The 21,303-nt window shown below is 46.3% G+C and overlaps 1 protein-coding gene across 1 annotated transcript in view; it reads right to left on the bottom strand.

The window, feature by feature from the left end:
• Nucleotides 1–21,303, bottom strand: part of LOC141989928 (membrane-spanning 4-domains subfamily A member 15-like) — a 58,402-nt gene that overhangs the window by 28,848 nt on the left and 8,251 nt on the right. The window lies entirely within an intron of this gene.

Below are 21,303 nucleotides of genomic sequence, written 5' to 3'. Positions count from 1 at the left end.
GGCTCGGGGGTCCCGGATGCCTCTCCTAGCCGGGCCAAGGGGCAGTCCCTCCGGACGTGCCCCGTCGCCCGGCAGAGGTAGCACCGGGCCTCCCCCGTAGAATAATGCACCCGGTATTGGGCCCCCTGGTAGGGGATCAAAAAGGACCCCTCAAGCACCTCTCCGTCACGCGCCGCCGGCGGCAGTTGCAGCTGCACTTGCCGGCGGAACGAGAGGACGTGACGGAGGGCGGGGTCCTTGCAGCCCAAGGGGAGAGGGCTTAAAACCGAGATGGGCTTCCCCAGGGTAGAGAGGGCGGGTAACAGGGCAGCATTTGGAAGGAAGGGAGGGACGGAAGTCAGGACCAGGCGGACGCCAGGTCGTCCAGCGGCTCGAGGGGGACGAACACGCCCCCCACCGCCAGGCCCTTCTCCACCGCCTCCTGGGCGGCGACCTCCGATGCCAGGAAGAAGACCACCTTCCCGTACATTTTGGAGGCCGCCACAATGGCCGTGGGCCCCACCACCCTCGCCAACGTCCGCACGTACGTCTCCACGTGGGGCGAGGCGGGCACCAGGAGGCAACGGACGCCGTGCTTCCTGGTCATGGTGGAAAAGGGGCCCCGGCCGCTATAGATGTTAGTGGAGGCGGCAGGCGGGAGAGATGACGTAACGGTGGGCGGGGGGGCTGCCGCCACCTGGGCGTACGCCCTGGGGGCCGAGGGAGGGACACCCGCAGAGCTGGTGGAAGGAGCAGCGGGGTGGGAGGCCGCGGCCGGTGGCGGGGCCGCGGCAGTGAGGGCAGTCCCTGCCATGGAGGGCCTGGACTTTTTGGCAGGGCCCTTCCCCTTCTTCCTACCCTGGCCCTTCCCGCTGGCTGGGGGGGCTCCCCCAGAATATAAGGGGGGGAGGGACGTGGCAGCAACGGAGGTCGCCCCGGTGCCCGCCGCTGCCGGCGCCCTGGCGGGGGCGGTGACAGGTGGTTCGGCAGCAGCGGCTGAGGTAGAGGCTCGGGGGGGGTGACGGAGGGGCAGGCGGGGGAGGGGTATCCGGGGCTGCTGGAGGGGCCCCGCCTGTCGTATCCCCCGCCATAATGAGTAGGGAGGGAGGGACACCAGGAAGAGGAGGGGAAAGGGGAGGCAGGTCAACCACTCCTCCTCGCTAGGCTGCAGGCAGGGGAGGAGGGCGCCAAAGGGGATGGGTTGGACAGGGGGCTTTCAAGGGCTTGTGGGGGGCAGTCACCGACTCGGGTTAGAAAACCGGCTCCTCTAGCTGCACTAGGGGAGGGGGGTCAGAACAACATTCGGGGAGTGCAGTGAGGTCGGGGCAAACTCAAACGGGGGAAGGGCACAAGCGCATGGGAGGGGACATGGGCGCACTGAGTAGGGGCCAACCGGGGTAGGGCTATCACATAGGGAGGGGGGAGAACCAGGCTGGAGGCAGGACAGGGAGCCTAGGGGCTGGCTTCAGAGGCAAGGGCGGGGCAAACAAGCAAGGGCTGCAGAGGGAGAAGGGCGGGGCAGGCAAACAACTGAAGCCAGCGAGGTGCTGGGGTAAAGGGGAGGGCAGAAAGGCTGCTAGGGGAAAATGGGGCAGGGAGCCAGGGACAAAGCTGGGGGGTGCTGAAGGGGTCAGTCCAGGATGGGGCGGGGGGCACGTGTGCCCACGTGCGCTTGCAAGGAAGAAAAAGAAAAAGTCAGTGCGGGCTGGCTGCTGCTGCAGGCCCCAAAGGTGGTGAAAGGGGGCAGCAGGCCAAGCAAGCAGCGGAGTCCCAGAAGCAGGAGCTTGAGGCAGATGGTGAATGTCCGCTGGGGGTGGTGGAGGGGGCAGCGCCGACGGTGGTGGTGGTGGTGGTGGTGGTTGGGGGGTGGGGACACACTGATGGACTAGGGGGCAGGCTCCACGCCACACCCCCTGTGTCCCCACAAACACAGTCAAAATCCCCACCACAAGAGCACAGTCCAAAAGTCACTCAGCTTTTCTGGCCCCCTCCACGGTGGTCTACAGAGTCTTTGTGCGCTCCCCCAGCAGCAGATGGCCTCGTCCCCTCCTCCTTCGGGGTCCGGCAGCTCTCAGGCAGCAGCAGCTCCAGGCAGCAGCCCGGTCGCCAGGCAGGCAGAGAGGACCCCTCACCGGTGGTGTTGATGGTATCCACAGCAGCGGTAGCGGCAACAGCTGGGGTAGGGGTCCCTCACTCCCCCCTCCTCTGGGGAGCGGGCCAGCAGCCCCCCCTGCTCCCAAGGGGCTGTAGTTGGAACAGAGGCAACAGCACCCAAGGGTGGGTGGGTGGTCCAGCAGCTGGCCAGCAACCGGGCAGGGGAGATGGCGTCTGGCCCGGCCAGGGGAGCAGCTGGAGCAGGGACAGTAGTGGCGGCAGCAGCAAGGGCCCACGGTCCAGCAGCAGTCTCCCTCCTTCCTCTAGGCCAGTCTGGTTCAGCAGAGGAGTCGAAGGTGGGTCTATTAGCCACTGGATAAACAGTTTTCTGTTCCATGAGTGACCAGAGCAGGGGCTGCTCCAGGCTAGGGTGAACACCTGACTTCAATTAACCTGCAAAGAGTCAGGTGAGGCTGTTAAGCTAATGTGAACACTTGACTCTAATTAAGGCCCCTCTGATACTATAAAAGGGCTCACTCCAGTCAGGCTGGAGGGAGCCAGAGGAGAGGAAGTGTGGCTGAAGGGCTGGGTAATGAAGACACCCTCAAACCACTGGAAAGGGAGAAGAAGGTATTAAGAGAAGGAAGTTGGGGAGCTGTGGGGAAGTGGCCCAGGGAAATGTAATAACTTTGGCAGTGAAAGGTTGGCTGCCAACAGCTGCTGCCATTAGGGTCCCTGGGTCAGAACCCGGAGTAGAGGGCGGGCCTGGGTTCCCCCCAACCCATCACTACAGAAACACCTCCTGGGAGGGGAAGACAGGCCCCTGTCAGGACAGGAGGCTAAACTGTTCTTGAATAAGCCTCTAGGGACCACAGAGACTGTGGGAGTTCTCTCATCAACTTCCTTGCTGGTGTATGATGAAAAGGGCTCAGAGTGTACCCTGGCCCTAGAGAGAGAAGGGCTATGTGGAGGGTCCCAGTGAGCCTCTGAGGCTAGCATAAATCACCTGGACGCATGGGCTCCATGGACACAAGGTTGGAGCTCTGCCACACTAGGTATATACACTCCCTGTTGTAGAGGTGCTGGGCCATAAGGGGGAGGATTAGAGTCCTCGCTCCTACCCGTCTGTCGGGGAAAAATTGCTTAGGTGAATATACCCTCGGTCGTAGCAGGATCAAGACCAAAAGGTAGAGGGCTTAGAGTTCCCCCCTCCTGCTCTGTCAGGCAGAGTTTTTAGTGGGTATAGACTTTTTGTGTTGTTTAAGTCCCAGCACAAGCGTGGGCAAATAAGAAGTAGATTTCTGTAAGACCACACTCTGAAGGATATAGGATTGTGGGTTATTGTTGTGATTTCACAATTTTAAGAAAAATGTTTAAGAAAAGGGACCAGGAGGTGTTGGGACTAGTTAAGGAGCCCACCCTCCTTGCTAAATTGATAGTGGAACAAAGCCTGTGTCCATGAAAAGGGCTGGTTCAGCAAGGAAAGCAGGATTGGGCCCAGACAAGCAGGCTGGCAACAGATAAGCAAGTGATTTAAGAAGAGAGAGTAAGAAGCTAACTCTGCAGGGGCTGGAGGGAATTAAGCAGTTAAACTTTGTAAAAATGTTTTTTAAAAAAAGTATTCTAGAAAGAAAATTCTTGGTTTCTTTCCAGCCATTCTGAAGGGGAAATGGTCCCTTTTCCAAAGGAATGTCTATAAATAAGCCAGGCAAAGAGACAATCTGATTTAAATCATTTGACTATGAACAATTTAGTCAACTGGCTAAAAGAACTAAGGGGTTTCTATTGGAACTTAACTGCCCCCAAACGTATACAAATGTAATCTATGTACAGCTGTTTAAAAACTAAAGCAGTGTAAGGGATCTTAAATAAGAGTGTGTGTAAATATATTGTGTAAATATGTGAGGTTTTAAGGACCTAAATCAACACTCCTGGTCTGTAAAACTGTTTCATAGGTTTAAGATAAATTGGTTTTGTTTTTAAATAATACCACTAAAATCCATTTGAATCTTTCATTCAAAGTTGCAAAACTTAGACTCTTTTTGCCAGACACAGGTAACTAGTGGTGTTTGGCTTTGGTATTTAGCATTTAACCCTTAAGGTATCTCAATGCTTTATAACGTTCAATATCTTTTTAAAGATCAAAGTCATGGCTGCAGCAGGGCAGTCAAACCCAGGAGAATGGAAAGAGATTCTGGATTTGTTTTTTGCTAAAGAATAAAATTTAAAAAAAAGACAGTGCCCCTCTGGAGCAACATTGGGGTGTGGTGCACAAAGAAGCAATGTTAGAAACACTGAGCCTTAAGGTGGCTCTGAGTAACCAGACTGTCACTTTGATCAGGGTACATGAAAACGCTGAGCACAAAAGTGTTACACTTTATGTAAAAATTGATATGGCTAATATAAAGTTATAAAAGTTAAACTATGGAAGGAATGTGCATTTTCCCTAGGACATGTACAGTGTATATTGTAGAAGGGGTAAAAGAAATGCAAAAAAAATGCTACTTAATTAAAATCCTATTAGGGCTCCAAAAGGAGCCACAATAGGCTGGGTTTTCTTTTTCAGCTCACTGTGTGTTTTGGAAGCAGGAGTTAAAAGTGAAAAGTAATCAAAACTCTGGTGAAAGTTGATTGTTTCCCTTTTAAGACCGAGTCTCTGAGCTGCTGATGGCTTTGGATCCAAAAGCAAGTCAGAAAGCGTCTGTGTTGATAGAGGAAGGAGAGAACTGCCCATAAATGACAGCACAAAGGAGCTGCAGATAAAGGATATACCTGGTCAGCAAACAAACTACCTGAAACCAAAAGGCTCAAATTATGACCCTCCCGAGGAAGGTGGAAAAAGTCAACCCTAACAATGAGGGAGTTAACCCTAAGTAGAAAAACCCAAACCTTTTCGTGTGTGTATGCAGTGCTGAAATCTGAAGACCCATACAAAAGAGGTTTGCTTACATGCATGACACCCCTACCTTTTAATTCACTAAAACCCCAAGGATATAATTAAATTAAAGCCTATGCAAAGATTTAAAGAGGACATTGAATACACTGGCCTCAAAAACAAATTATGTAAATAAAAGGCATGGCATAACAAGCTACTTTTAATAGATTTGATGTTAACATTAAAGTTATCCCAATGTTTAATATTAATAAGTACCCCTGTAACAATGTAAAGTGATATTTTTGGAAAAAACCTTTAAGGTAATATGGTAATGATGCTTCTCAGCTATTACCTGTGAATAAACTTAAAGCTTAGCACAGCAGAAAAAACATTACAAACCTGGTCTGTTGTATAAAAAGGGAAACTGAGGTACAACACCTCATGAATTTAATGACTGAACAGTGGGATACTTTCCCTTAAAGCCTAAAAACCATTCAATCTGGCCTGCCTATAGAACAAAAACACAGGAAAGTACAGGGATAATTCCTGTTTTGCCTGAAATCAGCAAGGGTATTTGTAAAAGAAAGGGATATTTGAAGCAATAATCTGCCACCCCAAAAGGGGTAGAAAAATGTTTTCTTTCAGAACTTCAGGAAAAGCTGGTACCAGCTGAAGAGCAACCCAGAATACCATGAATCTACTGGCACGACAAAAATTGTGGGGTTTTTTTGTCTTGTTTTGTTGCTAGCAGTGTATATTGTTACCAAAAAAACCCTACTGCATTAGGCAGAAAAGGATTAATAAGCATTTGAACTGTATTTACAGAAACCAATGCTGCAGAAGGGCGCAGGTCAAGAAATGCCAGTCTGTTAACAGGGAAACATCCTCATGTAACAGACATCATATTAGGAGGGATTGGTTTTGGAGCAGGGATTATGAATACTCTAGACCTGGAGGTAATTAAGAAGAAGTTAAGTTCCTTGTCACAACTGCAAGATAGTCTCATTCACAAGCAGTCAGATACTACTGTGAACTTGGTATAAAGTCAGGGAAACCTAAAAGCAACATGGACTATGTGGCGGGGGCTAAACACCACCTCCTGGCTGCTGTATGAACAAGAAATAGAATTAGGGAATAAAACTGCCTTGGCCATAGGATGTACTGAGATGCAAATTCTTAGTTTAGCATCACTGGAACACGAAATGTTTTGGGTAATATCTGGGAATGTTCGGGTATTAACGCATCTTTTAAAACAGAAGAGGTCCTTGTTTGACACGTACAAATATGAATGGATGCAATATGTTTCCAGCATGGTTAAGCCGGATTTATTATGTGAAATTATTAAAATTGTTCACCAACAATCTATGGAGACAGATATGGAAAGTGAGCCCACTCGCAAAATTGACCATGGGATCCTTTTGGCTACCCCATGTTATGGATCAGTGGGCTAGGAAAGAGGAGAAATTATTGGACATCTGAGGGTGTATGGAATGGAGCCCTCAAATGGATGTGCTTGTCCCTACCTGTCACCACAGAACCATGCAGCAAGGACACATCATTGAGAACGTGTATGGGATGAATTAGAAAATGTGGCACACGTTTTGTACAGACAATGTGTATGTGTTACATCCTAGGAAACAATATTTTGGGAGGATGCAAGTATTAGCCAACCCCCATGGATGACTGTAGATGCAATGCTTGTGTATTATACACTAGCAATCACATGTACTAGTTACCAAAGATAGAAGCAGCACAGAGCACTATAACTGCCACCCCAGTTAATTTCTTTGTTAACCTTGACCTGGATTAGCACGATCTAACAGCTCACTTATTGTCAGAAACAAAGGTGACTCAGTTTTTACAACAGACACAGAAGGATATAGGGAAGCATGTCATTCAAATATTACATACAAATGGAGACATGCTAAAAATTGCTAAGTCTGAAAAAGAACTGACAGCCTACCATTGGTACAATGTTTTTATAGGCTGGTCCTCAACCTCTAAGGGCATATTGTTTATTATGTTTCACAGGTACCCTCTTGTCTGTGTCTTTGTCAAATGTCCATGTCTATGATTTCACAGATGATGCATGTGCATACACACATGGGCCGTGTGTACATGGGTGTATGCACATGCATCAATATACAGACCCTTATTAACAGGCATGCACATGCACCACTGCATACCCATGTACACACACCACATATGTATACACACACAGATCCTCATACACAGGTATGCAATCCCCACACTCACACCCATATACCCCCCTCCATGTGTCTATATACACAAACAGAGCCATGCACCCCCCCACACACACACACGTGTGTGCACACACACGCACCATAGTGAACAAACACATGAAAAGACCCAACTTAGGGCTCCTGTTCATTCTTGTATTGAAGAAGCTGGTGGGAAAATGTTTGGGTGTAAGGCCTGCTGGGGGCATTTGCCAAAGGATGGTCATCATGGATCTTATTGCAATCTGCACTGTGTGAAAGTAGCTAGTGACTGAGAACCCATACCAATGTGACACACACCCACAGTGTGAAGAGCAGAGAGACTGACCAGTGAGGGAGCTGAGTGTTAAGATTGCACCCAAGAAAAGGAAGGACATCTATCAGCGGGGAGGGTTTGGGGTTTTACTCCTCGGAGCAGCTGCTGCTGCAGGAGTGATTTCTCCTGTGGGTTCCTTCACAGGCCCTCTGTTCAGTTTGTGTCTTGGGAGCATGAGCAAAGCTGCCATAAGCTGGTGCAATACTGCCACACGCTGAAGCAGTGCTACCATAAGCCAGCAAAGGGTGCACTGGAGCAGAGGGAGGTCCAAGATCTACGCTGATGGCATATGGTGCAGAAAACATGGCCTGCAAAACAAAAGAAGTCAGCCCTCACTGGTAATATGATCCTCATCCCTCTCGTTACCAGCATCATGGAAGTCCCTGGGCCCAACTCATTCCTGTTAGGACCCCAATGGAGTTACACCAGGGATGAATCTGGTCCATCACCACCAATGCCAATATGAACCGCCTACTTACTAGCCATATGCTTTTCCCTGGAGACGTCAATGGGCAGGTACCATGAAACATGCTGCTGGTCACTTGCTGTTACCCTCAATACTTTGGATATGTCTACACAGCAAAAAAAGTCCCGCAGCTGAGAGTCTCTACGGGTCCAGGTCAACTAACTCAGGCTTATACTATGGCACGAAAAATAGTGTAGATGTTCTCGCTCAGGCTGGAGCCCAGGAACTGAGACCCTCCTTCCTTGCTGCGTTTCAGAGTCCAGGATCCAGTTTGAGCGGAAATGTCTATATTGCTATTTTTCACCCCATAGCATGAACCCCACAAGCCTGAGTCAGTTGACCCGAGTTCTGAGACTCACTACTGTGGGTCTTTATTTGCAGCGTAGACATACCCTTTGAATGCAGATTCTTGAAGCTCTTGTTGGAAGAATGAAAAGGCATTTACACTTATAGCAACCTTTGCTTGAGAGCATCAGAATCAAAGTCCCAGACCCTTTTGGTGAGCAGTGTGAAGAACTGAGTATTTAGCCTCAAATGACTGAGCTGGCCTTTCTGGAGAAAGACAGGTTGGCCAAGCTGTATGTTTGCTACTGATCTTTAGCACACTTAAGCTAGGGATCAATGTGGTGGCAGTGAAATCAGAAATGATTTTATCCTTTAATAAAATGATCCACAGAATTGGGCTGAGCTGCCAGCTGACTGAAAAGGAATGTGATATCACCACATTTGTAATCATTCAGCTAGAGCAGGATGGGAAGCAGCTTTTCCATTTTGCAGGAAATTCCACAATTCTGACATCTCTCCCCCCCCGCCCCATTCCAAAACAAAAATAAAAACATCTGAAATTTCTAGTGAAATGAAATTTTGAAAAAAAAATTGTTTGGGGGTCAATCAAAACATTTTAATTTTGACCTTTTAAAAATGTTGAGGGATTTATATTTACAAATATTAAAACCTCAACTAATTTAATTTTGAGAAATCATTTTGGAATGAAAAAAATCAAAACTTTTAATTCCAAAAATGTTGAAATGGGACATTTTGAAATTATCAGGATGCTTTGTTTCTTTCTATTCCACCCCCCACCAAAAAATTTCATCAAAATAGTCACATTTTTAAATGTTTCACTTTCAATGAAAATGGTGTTTCACATAAAAAAACCTTCAGTGAAAAAAATTCAGTTATAATCTCAATCCCTAGTTTCCCCCACTCCCAGTCATACCCCTCTGCCATCAGTTATCAAGTCTAGCAGGAGCAAACATCATTCCAAACTATGACCTCACTTCAATTCCACTGAGGAATGAAACACTCACTGTATCAGGGTCACAACAGGTCACTTGTAGCCCGAAGCACACACCCGAGCCAGGGATGGGCGAAACGCCACAATGGTGTCAAGAGCAGCATGGCCAAAATCCCCTGGAGGGCTCAAAGTCACATGTCATTTCCTACTGACTATTAGAGATAACACCTTCCCCAGGGCTGCAGCTCTCCTTCCCCTCCATTCCTGGGGACACAGACATCCAGGTCTGTCTCCTTCCTCCTCCCAAGCACTCCCCGGAGCATCTCCTCCTCACCCATAATTATTTAGGGCCTAATTCAGCTGCTCTTACTCTGCTTGAATAGTCCCAATGGGGACTTTAATCTCTCGACCAACAAGACTGCTCCACAAGCCAGGTACTGCTTGTTCCAGGAGTGCTCTATAGAAGAGATGCATATGTATGCTATACACAGGTCTATATAGACAGTTAATAGAAAGAGCGCCACCTATTGGCACATAAGAACAAGTTTTTATGTACTGCAAGTGACTTCCTGCTCTTAACACCGAGTAAAAGGAGAAAAGTCCAGCCCTGATTTATTAGCCACATTTATTTTATTTTTAAACAAAAGCCCGACCTTCAGTCTGATCCTGCTTCCCCTGATTCAAGAGGCGTGTTGCCGTTAGCCTCAATGTGACCAATATCAGGACCATTAAAAAAAAGTCAGTCCAGTGGCCGTTGTCTTTACTGAATTCTGGCAAATCTGGAACCAAACTCCTAGAAAATTTCTGGCTTCCAGAGCTGGGATTGGGACAACTCCAGGCTCTTGGCTTTCTCAAATTGCTTAATGTGTTTAGAAGTCACATCTCCAGGCAGAGTCCAGTCACTTACCAGGAGAAGCTCCCTACTAGAGGCATCGTCGTAATGTGCGGTGTTTGGGATCAGATCCATTAGCAACAGAACGATCCCAGCAAATGAACTAAGAGCACAAGCCAGGCTCATTCCCAGGCAGCTCCCAAGAGACCCACAAAAGAACCGGCAGGAGGACAAATAGGTTTTGGCTAAAATAAAAACACACACACACACACACACCTCAGACCCCTGAATTTCTTTGGGAGTCTAGAAAGAGTCTTGTTTTCCCTTTGTTCAACAGCTGTCAAATTTCTTGACTTTGTCTAAGACAGGAAGTGCCAAGATGCCTAAAAAGGCCTAACCAAGATACTGAATCACTGTCACTTAGATTTTCAGCTACGTTAGGCAGGGATTGTCTCTTGTTTTTGTATAGTGCCTCGCACAATAAGGTCCTGGTCCATGATTCGACAAGTCTCATCACTTCTGTGCCTCAGTTTCCCCATCTGCAAATTGGGACTAGTGATGCTCACCTCATCTGTAAAGTGCTTTGAGATCCGCTGATAAGCTAAGTATTATAATAAAACCGCCATCCCTGCTGTCAATAATTGGCACCTTTGTTCTCATTTGTAGCAGAAAGAGCAAGGATTGATTGGACCATGGAGACTGAGGTAATTTCTCACTCTCAGAGGAGTTTTCCCCGGAACGGGGAATGTGGCAAGTTTGCAAGGTGGCGATTTGGAGCTCAGAGAACTAAGACTATGAAAATTATAACTAGAGTTGAGGAAATAATGGAATTTCTGCCCTGTGGGAAAGTCCAATATTTTGACATTTGTATATGTCCCAAAAAATTTTGATTTGGAAATGTCTGAACATTTTGTTTCGGGTTGGTTCTACTTTTAATCAGTCTCTGCCTAAGCAACCACAGGAGCTTATGGGAGTTGTGGTCCCAGGTGCCTCATGCTCACATTTTCCCCTATAGGCAGGGCTCCCCAGTTGGACTACATCTCCCATGATGCATTGAGGACACATGATGTAGTCCTGCCAAGGAGCCTGGCCCAGAGGGGAAAATGAGGCATGGGAGACCTTAACTACAACTGCCATAAGGCTCCACAGTGGCTCAGGAAGATTGAAACGACCTGAAATGATTCAATTTTCCCTACAGAAAAATCAAACTTTTCACAAAAGTCAAAATTTCCACATTACTGAAAGTGTAAATTTTGTGGAAACCACATTTTCAGTTGAAAAAGGTAAAAAAAAAAAAAACCACATTGAGAATTGAGTCTCCATGTTCATTTAAACCAGAATCCAATCACGACACATTTCTGTGCCACCATGATACATTTCTGTGCCGGAGAGACCCTCATAGAATCATAGAATATCAGGGTTGGAAGGGACCTCAGGAGGTCATCTAGTCCAACCCCCTGCTCAAAGCAGGACCAATCCCCAATCAAATCATCCCAGCCAGGGCTTTGTCAAGCCTGACCTTAAAAACTTCTAGGGAAGGAGATTCTACCACCTCCCTAGGTAACGCATTCCAGTGTTTCACCACCCTCCTAGTGAAAAAGTTTTTCCTAATATCCAACCTAAACCTCCCCCACTGCAACTTGAGACCATTACTCCTTGTCCTGTCCTCTTCTACCACTGAGAATAGTCTAGAACCATCCTCTCTGGAACCACCTCTCAGATAGTTGAAAGCAGCTATCAAATACCCCCTCATTCTTCTCTTCTGCAGACTAAACAATCCCAGCTCCCTCAGCCTCTCCTCATAAGTCATGTGTTCCAGACCCCTAATCATTTTTGTTGCCCTCTGCTGGACGTTTTCCAATTTATCCACATCCTTCTTGTAGTGTGGGGCCCAAAACTGGATACAGTACTCCAGATGAGGCCTCACCAATGTCGAATAGAGGGGAACGATCACGTCCCTCGATCTGCTCGCTATGCCCCTACTTATACATCCCAAAATGCCATTGGCCTTCTTGGCAACAAGGGCACACTGTTGACTCATATCTAGCTTCTCGTCCACTGTAACCCCTAGGTCCTTTTCCGCAGAACTGCTGCCTAGCCATTCGGTCCCTAGTCTGTAGCTGTGCATTGGGTTCTTCCGTCCTAAGTGCAGGACCCTGCACTTATCCTTATTGAACCTCATCAGATTTCTTTTGGCCCAATCCTCCAATTTGTCTAGGTCCCTCTGTATCCTATCCCCACCCTCCAGCATATCTACCACTCCTCCCAGTTTAGTATCATCCGCAAATTTGCTGAGAGTGCAATCCACACCATCCTCCAGATCATTTATGAAGATATTGAACAAAACCGGCCCCAGGACCGACCCCTGGGGCACTCCACTTGACACCGGCTGCCAACTAGACATGGAGCCATTGATCACTACCCGTTGAGCCCGACAATCTAGCCAACTTTCTACCCACCTTATAGTGCATTCATCCAGCCCAGACTTCTTTAACTTGCTGACAAGAATACTGTGGGAGACCGTGTCAAAAGCTTTGCTAAAGTCAAGAAACAATACATCCACTGCTTTCCCTTCATCCACAGAACCAGTAATCTCATCATAGAAGGCGATTAGATTAGTCAGGCATGACCTACCCTTGGTGAATCCATGCTGACTGTTCCTGATCACTTTCCTCTCGTGTAGGAGCTTCAGGATTGATTCCTTGAGGACCTGCTCCATGATTTTTCCAGGGACTGAGGTGAGGCTGACTGGCCTTTAGTTCCCAGGATCCTCCTCCTTCCCTTTTTTAAAGATTGGCACTACATTAGCCTTTTTCCAGTCATCCGGGACTTCCCCCGTTCGCCACGAGTTTTCAAAGATAATGGCCAATGGCTCTGCAATCACATCCGCCAATTCCTTTAGCACTCTCGGATGCAACTCGTCCGGCCCCATGGACTTGTGCACGTCCAGCTTTTCTAAATAGTCCCTAACCACCTCTTTCTCCACAGAGGGCTGGCCATCTACTCCCCATGTTGTGATGCCCAGCGCAGCAGTCTGGGAGCTGTCCTTGTTAGTGAAGACAGAGGCAAAAAAAGCATTGAGCACATTAGCTTTTTCCACATCCTCTGTCACTAGGTTGCCTCCCTCATTCAGTAAGGGGCCCACACTTTCCTTGGCTTTCTTCTTGTTGCCAACATACCTGAAGAAACCCTTCTTGTTACTCTTGACATCTCTTGCTAGTTGCAGCTCCAGGTGCGATTTGGCCCTCCTGATTTCATTCCTACATGCCCGAGCAATATTTTTATATTCTTCCCTGGTCATATGTCCAACCTTCCACTTCTTGTAAGCTTCTTTTTTATGTTTAAGATCTGCTACGATTTCACCGTTAAGCCAAGCTGGTCTCCTGCCATATTTACTATTCTTTCGACTCATCGGGATGGTTTGTCCCTGTAACCTCAACAGGGATTCCTTGAAATACAGCCAGCTCTCCTGGACTCCTTTCCCCTTCACGTTAGTCCCCCAGGGGATCCTACCCATCCGCTCCCTGAGGGAGTCGAAGTCTGCTTTCCTGAAGTCCAGGGTCCGTATCCTGCTGCTTACCTTTCTTCCCTGTGTCAGGATCCTGAACTCAACCAATTCATGGTCACTGCCTCCCAGATCCCCATCCACTTTTGCTTCCCCCACTAATTCTTCCCTGTTTGTGAGCAGCAGGTCAAGAAAAGCTCCCCCACTAGTTGGCTCGTCTAGCATTTGCACCAGGAAATTGTCCCCTACGCTTTCCAAAAACTTCCTGGATTGTCTATGCACCGCTGTATTGCTCTCCCAGCAGATATCAGGAAAATTAAAGTCACCCAGTGATCTGCTCAAGGTCATTCTTGGCAGTATCATTGGTGCCCACGTGGAGAAGCAGGAAGGGGTAGCAATCCGAGGGCTTGATGAGTCTCGGCAGTCTCTCCGTCACATCGCGAATCCTAGCTCCTGGCAAACAGCAGACTTCTCGGTTTTCCCGGTCAGGGCGGCAGATAGATGACTCAGTCCCCCAGAGGAGAGAGTCCACGACCACCACCACCCGCCTCCTTCTCTTGGGAGTGGTGGTCGTGGAACCCCCCATCTCAGGACAGTGCATCTCATGCCTTCCAACCCTCCTATTCTGGAGCAAGATAAGACTTCAAGGCCAGATCCTCAGCTGATGTAAATCAGAGTGCACTGAAGTAAATGCTGCATGTTGATTTTACACCATATGAGTATCTGGAACTCTTTGTTAATTTAGTCCTGGCTCTCACCCCAGTGTTATATGTTGGAATGCAAACTCTCCCTTAGTGGAAACTACCCACTACATACACATCTCTACTGGGGTCAGTATTAAATCCTCTCTCTAGATTCACACATTCCTTGATCAACAAGGCCTTTGCTTTCCCCCGTCATCCACTCTCAATGTAGGTCGTGTTCTGAACAAAGCAGAGAAACTACAATGCCCCCACGTTATAAATGCAAAGGATTCTTATAACTCACCAGCTGAACTGTGTGTAGGGTAACCAGATAGCAAGTGTGAAAAATCAGGACAGAGAAGGGGAGTAATAGGCACCTATATAAGACAAAGCTCCAAATAACGGGACTGTCCCTATACAACTGGGACATCTGGTCACCCTAACTGTGAGTAGCTTCCCAGCTGCTACAGAGAGGGCTCCAGAAACAGTGAACTATTTGTAAAAGAGAAAAAGTCAGTTTTTCTTAAAGCTCTTCTCATATTAATTTCATATGGAATTTCCTGGCTTGGTTGGTAGTTGAAAGAAATGGATTCAATAAAATACCTTCACTATTAAACTTGGTAGACAGCTGCAGAATGCCAAAAATGCTGCTCGTTGGAATGCCACCGGGTTGACAAGAGCTCAGCTCCCAGGTTGTCGCCAAAATAAGTGGACGGATTTTTTTAAAAGGAGCTCAGATCTTCAGGTGCTGACCCCCTTCTGCATCAATTTCTCAATGACACCGGGATCAAGATTTTCAAAAACAAGAGCCTAAATTTAAGCTTCTAAATCTGTATTTATGTCAGTCGGTAATTGGTCTGATTTTCCAAAGTGGTGAGCACCTAGCAGGTCCCAGTGATTTCAAATGGGAGCAGCTGGGTGCTAAGTATTTTCAGAAATCAGCTCACTCATTTAGGAGCCTCCATAAAGATGTCAGAGCCTAACTTTAGGCACCTGTTTGTGAAAATGGTGATCTAAGCTCCCACCGCTTGCCCTGGAGAACGTTCTGTGAAGGAGGCAAGGTCCGCTATGGATGATTTGCCTCCTTCAGAGAATGAGCATTCATAGTAGGCAGCAGCCAAACCTCATTCACCGCACAGTAACCAAGATGCAGTAAAGTGCAGTGAGGACTTTGCAGCTCAGAGACCAGCCCATCCTGTGACGCCCCTGAGATGCTCTTTTGTAAAGTTCCTGAACTTCCATCCAAGTGAGCTCTCTTGCACGGAAAGCAGTAGGGCTCACTAGGGGTCAAATCCTCAGTTGGTGTCAATGAGCATAACACCATTGGCTTCAATGGAGCTGTGTCTGTTTAAACCATCTGAGGATTAGCCCCATTCTGTCTGTTGACAGCTTTTCATTTATCCCAGTGTTTCTTAATGACTGGTCCATGGACCGGCGCCGGTCTATGGTGGCCCTTCTTGCCAGTCCCTGAGATTTCCCTAGCATAGAATATTAATATTTAAAATGTAATGTTTTTTGTACTTGTATTTTACTTCACGGTATTCATTCAATTATTTCTGAACATTAAAAATAATAAATGAATAAACCAACCGAGTTGACATCAGTTGCCATGGTGCTGACATGCAAAGCAAGTTTGCCCGTATTTGTTGGAAGGAAGTAGTTAACGGAAAGCAGCGAGTGAAATTTAAGTTCTAGTAAAACTTTTACTTAGCTAAACCACACAATGTCATTGTCAAAGCAGATACCTCTGAATCCATTTTTTGGAACTTACAAAAGTTCAGAAAAAACAGAATGGAGATGCAAGTGACTCCAAATGTGATAAGGAAGAAGGGTTAGAAAAGAAAAAAAACATTCGGCCTTCAATCAGAAATACTATTCATCTTACATTAAGTATGGGTTTGTTGCAAGAGAGGATGTAGAATGCTCAACCCCTGTGTTGTGTGTGGCACAACTCTGAATCAAACATCCAAATTTAAAAGAAAAGTCAGTGGAATTCTTCCAATAGAAGTGAGATGAAGTGAAGAGGCAAAAGAAACTACTGCACACCGCCATAACATCAAATGAAGGTATGTTAAAAGCATCATATCTGCTGTCCCTATGCATAGCTAAATGCAAATTGCCATTTACATCTGGTGAAGATGTAAATGGCAATTTGCCTTCAGTAATAGATGCTTGTCACAAAGCCTTGTGTGATACAGCTGCCAAAAAGTGAACTGTGTTCCACTGTCACTGATACTGTCTCACGTTGAATAACTGATATTGCAGAAAGAAAAGGAGGACTTGTGGCACCTTAGAGACTAACAAATTTATTTGAGCATAAGCTTTTGTGTAGCTCACGAAAGCTTATGCTCAAATAAATTTGTTAGTCTCTAAGGTGCCACAAGTCCATGTTTTCTTTTTGCGGATACAGACTAACACGGCTGCTACTCTGAAACCTGATATTGCAGAATATATCGAAGCTCAGTTGATAGAAAGGGTGAGAGTACCAAGCTGGTGTGCAATTCAGTCAGATGAGTCAATGGACATTTCTAACACAGCGGTTCTTTCTGTTTATGTGCACTATGCCTATGAAGGCACATTTCATAAAATATCTACTCCACTGAGAAGAACTGCCACAAAACTTGACAAGTGCTGAAGTCTTTCGGGTCCTAAATGAGTATGGGACAGGCTGCAATGACAGGCAGACATTCAGGTGTAGTAGCAAAAATGATGGAAGTTGCTCAAGCAACTCACTGCTTTGTTCATTGAGAGGTCTTGGCAGCCAAGAAATTGTCTCCAGTGCTTAGTATTGTCCTCAGTATAGTTGTTAAAATTGTGAATTCTGTGAAAGCAAATGGACTCAATTCTCACATCTTTGCTACAATGAGTGAAGAAATGGGGTCCGAACGCCAACACTTACTCTTACATGGTGAAGTGCAGTGGTTATCCCATGGCAAAATATTAAACCCAGTGTATGAACTGTGATGTGAACTTGAAGCATTTCTGTCTCAAAAGACGACTTTGGAAACCACATGAGGATCTCAGTAGATCAATAGCGCCTTATTCTGGAAACAGCAGAGATGGGTTAACCTGCCTGCTTCCTGTGCTATGACTGTTTTCTGTGTACTGCACCATTAAATATATAAGTCATCTGCCTTATGTCAATCTGAGATAGAGTTAATGCGGCATGTTACAAAGGAGGAGCCACACACTGCGTGCGCTCTCCCCCTCATTTGTTCTTCCCTATTTCTCCTAGGGTACAGCCACACTTCAGCTGGAGGTGTAATTTCCAGCTGGGGCTGACATACCTGAGCTATCTTTGACTGAGCTAGTGCACTAATAACAGCAGCGTATCCATGGCAAACATACCTAGGAGCTCCGATGGGATTGTATTCAGGCAGCTAGCCCCAGTTGGTGTGGCTACTCTGCTATTTTTAAGCACACTAGCCTGATATACGTCTACCCAAGATGGAAATTACACATCCACCTGCAGCGTAGATGTACCCTACTGCTAAAATAAAAGTCACACTGGCTGAAATGACGTGGTTGCTCTACAGTTTCTGCTTCTTTGGATCTTTTCTATTTTCAAAAATCTGTTCAATTAAAAAAAATCCAAACAAACAAGGGTGAAGCCTGGAGTTTGCTCATCCTTGGTTGCTCTACATTCAGACCTTTGGAGATCCTTCCCACTCCTGTATGCATTGAATTGGTTAGTTCCCATGGACCAAACTGTGGGTAGAAATCACTCACCCCCAGTGCTCTGGGCTCTTCTCCGAGGAATACCTGCGCCACCATCTGATTCAAATTGCTGTATGCTGTTTTGAGGTTGATTCCTGTGATGCGTAGCCCCTAAAGGTTAGTTCTCAGGATTCATGGCCCCAACCTGCTGATTCCTGGACCACCTCATCCCCAATGGCTGAGGAATCCACACCGGAGACCAACTGGGCCAGCCTGATGATGTAGGGAGCATTTGTGTGAAAGACCATGAACATTGGCTGCACTTACTAATGCCCTTATTGTGCCAAAGATGCTGCAAAAAAGGTGGGATTCACTGAACCGAGTGATGGGTCAGCCCTAGATAGCAAATGTCCTAATGTCCCAAAAGCAACCTGTGGGCCTCCCCACTGTTGGCCTCCTTACATTCAGAAGAGTTATTTACTATCACTTCACTAGTACTTAATCCATGCCAAAGCTGTGCCCCGCAGTGGGGTGGTCGAAAACTTCTTTAAACCTTTTTTAATGGAAAATTGGTATGTTTGGTTTTCTGGGTGTTTTTTTTTTTTTTTTTTTGCAAAAAGTGTTTGTTTTCCATGAAAACAAATTGGATTTTTCATCCAAAAAGCCTAATGCCTTAAAACCAAATAGTTTGATTTAGAATGGTATCTCTTGGGAGTTGTTCCTCACCCCCTTTTTCCTCTATGGGCAGGGCTACCCAGTCAGACTACAACCCCCATGATGCACTGTGGACAATGACTCCCATGATACTCTCCCTCCAAGAGAGGAGACAATGGTGCATTATGGGAGATGGAGTCTGGTCAGAGACTTGCCTATACAGGAGAATGGGAGCATGAGGCACCATGGCAACATTTCCAAATTGAATATTTCAGTTTTCAAATATAATTATTTGGTTAAATTTTTTGGTATTTGAATTTCCACTGAAAAAAACAAACAAACAATCTGTATTTCCTGTAAACAGCCCTTCAACTTTTCCCCTCACATAATGCAACCACATGTCCCAGTTTTCTTGGGACAGTGTTGGCATTTCATAGGATACCCCAAGATTCAACCAGTCAGCCTCACCTCAACACCTGGAAAAATCATGGAGCAGGTCCTCAAAGAATCAATTTTGAAGCACTTCGAGGAGAGGAAAGCAATCAGGAACAGTCAGCATGGATTCACCAAGGGAAAGTCATGCCTGATATACCTAATTGCCTTCTATGACGAGATAACTGGTTCTGTGGATGAGGGGAAAGCAGTGGATGTGTTATTCCTTGACTTTAGCAAAGCTTTTGATACGGTCTCCCACAGTATTCTTCCCAGCAAGTTAAAGTAGTATGGGCTGGATGAATGGACTGTAAGGTGGATAGAAAGCTGGCTAGATCATCGGGGTCAATGGGTAGTGATCAATGGCTCCATGTCTAGTTGGCAGCCGGTATCAAGCGGAGTGCCCCATGGGTTGGTCCTGGGGCCGGTTTTGTTCAATATCTTCATTAATGATCTGAAGGATGGTGTGGATTGCACCCTCAGCAAATTTGCAGATGACACTAAACTGGGAAGAATGGTAGATATGCTGGAGGGTAGGGATAGGATACAGAGGGACCTAGACAAATTAGAGGATTGGGCCAAAAGAAATCTGATGAGGTTCAACAAGGACAGGTGCAGAGTCCTGCACTTAGGACAGAAAAATCCCAGGCACTGCTACAAACTAGGGACCGAATGGCTAGGCAGCAGTTCTGCAGAAAAGGACCTAGGGGTTAGAGTGGACAAGAAGCTGGATATGAGTCAACAGCGTGTCCTTGTTGCCAAGGTGGCTAACAGCATTTTGGGCTGTATATATAGGAGCATTGCCAGCAGATCGAGGGACATGATCATTCCCCTCTATTCGGCATTGGTGAGGCCTCATCTGGAGTACTGTGTCCAGTTTTGGGCCCCACACTACAAGAAGGATGTGGAAAAATTGGAAAGAGTCCAGCGGAGGGCAACAACAATGATTAGCAAAAAGAAAAGGAGTACTAGTGGCACCTTAGAGACTAATCAATTTATTTGAGCATAAGCTTTCGCGAGCTACAGCTCACTTGAAGTGAGCTGTAGCTCACGAAAGCTTATGCTCAAATAAATTAGTTAGTCTCTAAGGTGCCACTAGTACTCCTTTTCTTTTTGCAAATACAGACTAACATGGCTGCTACTCTGAAAAATGATTAGGGGGCTGGAGCACATGACTTATGAGGAGAGGCTGAGGGAACTGGGATTGTTTAGTCTGCAGAAGAGAAGAGTGAGGGGGGATTTGATCGCTGCTTTCAACTACCTGAAAGGGGGTTCCAAAGCGGATGGATCTAGTTCTCAATGGTAGCAGATGACAGAACGAGGAGTAATGGTCTCAAGTTGCAGTGGGGGAAGTTTAGGTTGGATATTAGGAAACACTATTTCACCAGGAGGGTGGTGAAGCACTGGAATGGGTTACCTAGGGAGGTGGTGGAATCTCCTTCCTTTGAGGTTTTTAAGGTCAGGCTTGACAAAGCCCTGGCTGGGATGATTTAGTTGGGGATGGGTCCTGCTTTGAGCAGGGGGTTGGACTAGATGACCTCCTGAGGTTCCTTCCAACCATGATATTCTATGATTCTCTTTCAGGACACCTGAAATGTTCCAGCTTTTCATTTAATCAATTCTAATGTGGATATTTTTATAGCTACAGCATGGAGACCTGTTGCTAGGCCAGATGGCACCTGATCTGTGTTTGCCAGGAGCAAACAATCCTTTGGAGCAAGCATTCAGTGGAAAAACTGTTTGAAGTGCAGGGAAAGTTGAATGAGCCCAAGCTGCTCTTTTCCCCAGAGTGCAAGTTAACAATGTTTGTTTGAGGTTCCACCATACACTCATTCAGACACTTGGTTACTGGAAAAAACCTTCCACTCTGAGAAATATGCTCATGTCGTAGTGGAGTTGGAAAGTGGCAGGTACCAACTTCAGCACACATTTTTTAAAAAAAACTATACTGTTGTACAAGTATTTCACAACTATTTCCAAAAGGATATTGCAGAACAAGAAGGGCTTGGGGAAAAGGATGAGAATGAACAGGGGCCTGGAGAAGCTTTGATAGGCAGAGAGACTGAAAAGACTAGGATTGTTACCTTAGAAAGGAAATGAATAAGAGGGCAGATGGTAAGACTATAAAATAATTAGGCTTGGCAGCATATTTTTTTATAATTTTGACAGATAATAGTTTATTTTTAAGCATTGTTCCTGACTTATCTATTTACATCAGCACAAAATTATGGGTTTTAAGCACTTTTTTATGTTGATCCATTTAAATTTTCACAGTTGTGGGAAACTATGGGGGGGGGCACGAGGCAGTAATTATTTAATGACAGTAAGATGTT

Source organism: Natator depressus, chromosome 6 (assembly GCF_965152275.1).
Source record: "Natator depressus isolate rNatDep1 chromosome 6, rNatDep2.hap1, whole genome shotgun sequence".
Lineage (NCBI taxonomy): Eukaryota > Metazoa > Chordata > Testudines > Cheloniidae > Natator > Natator depressus.
The sequence above is the reverse complement of the archived record's forward strand: the minus strand, read 5'-3'. Positions and strand labels throughout refer to the sequence as shown.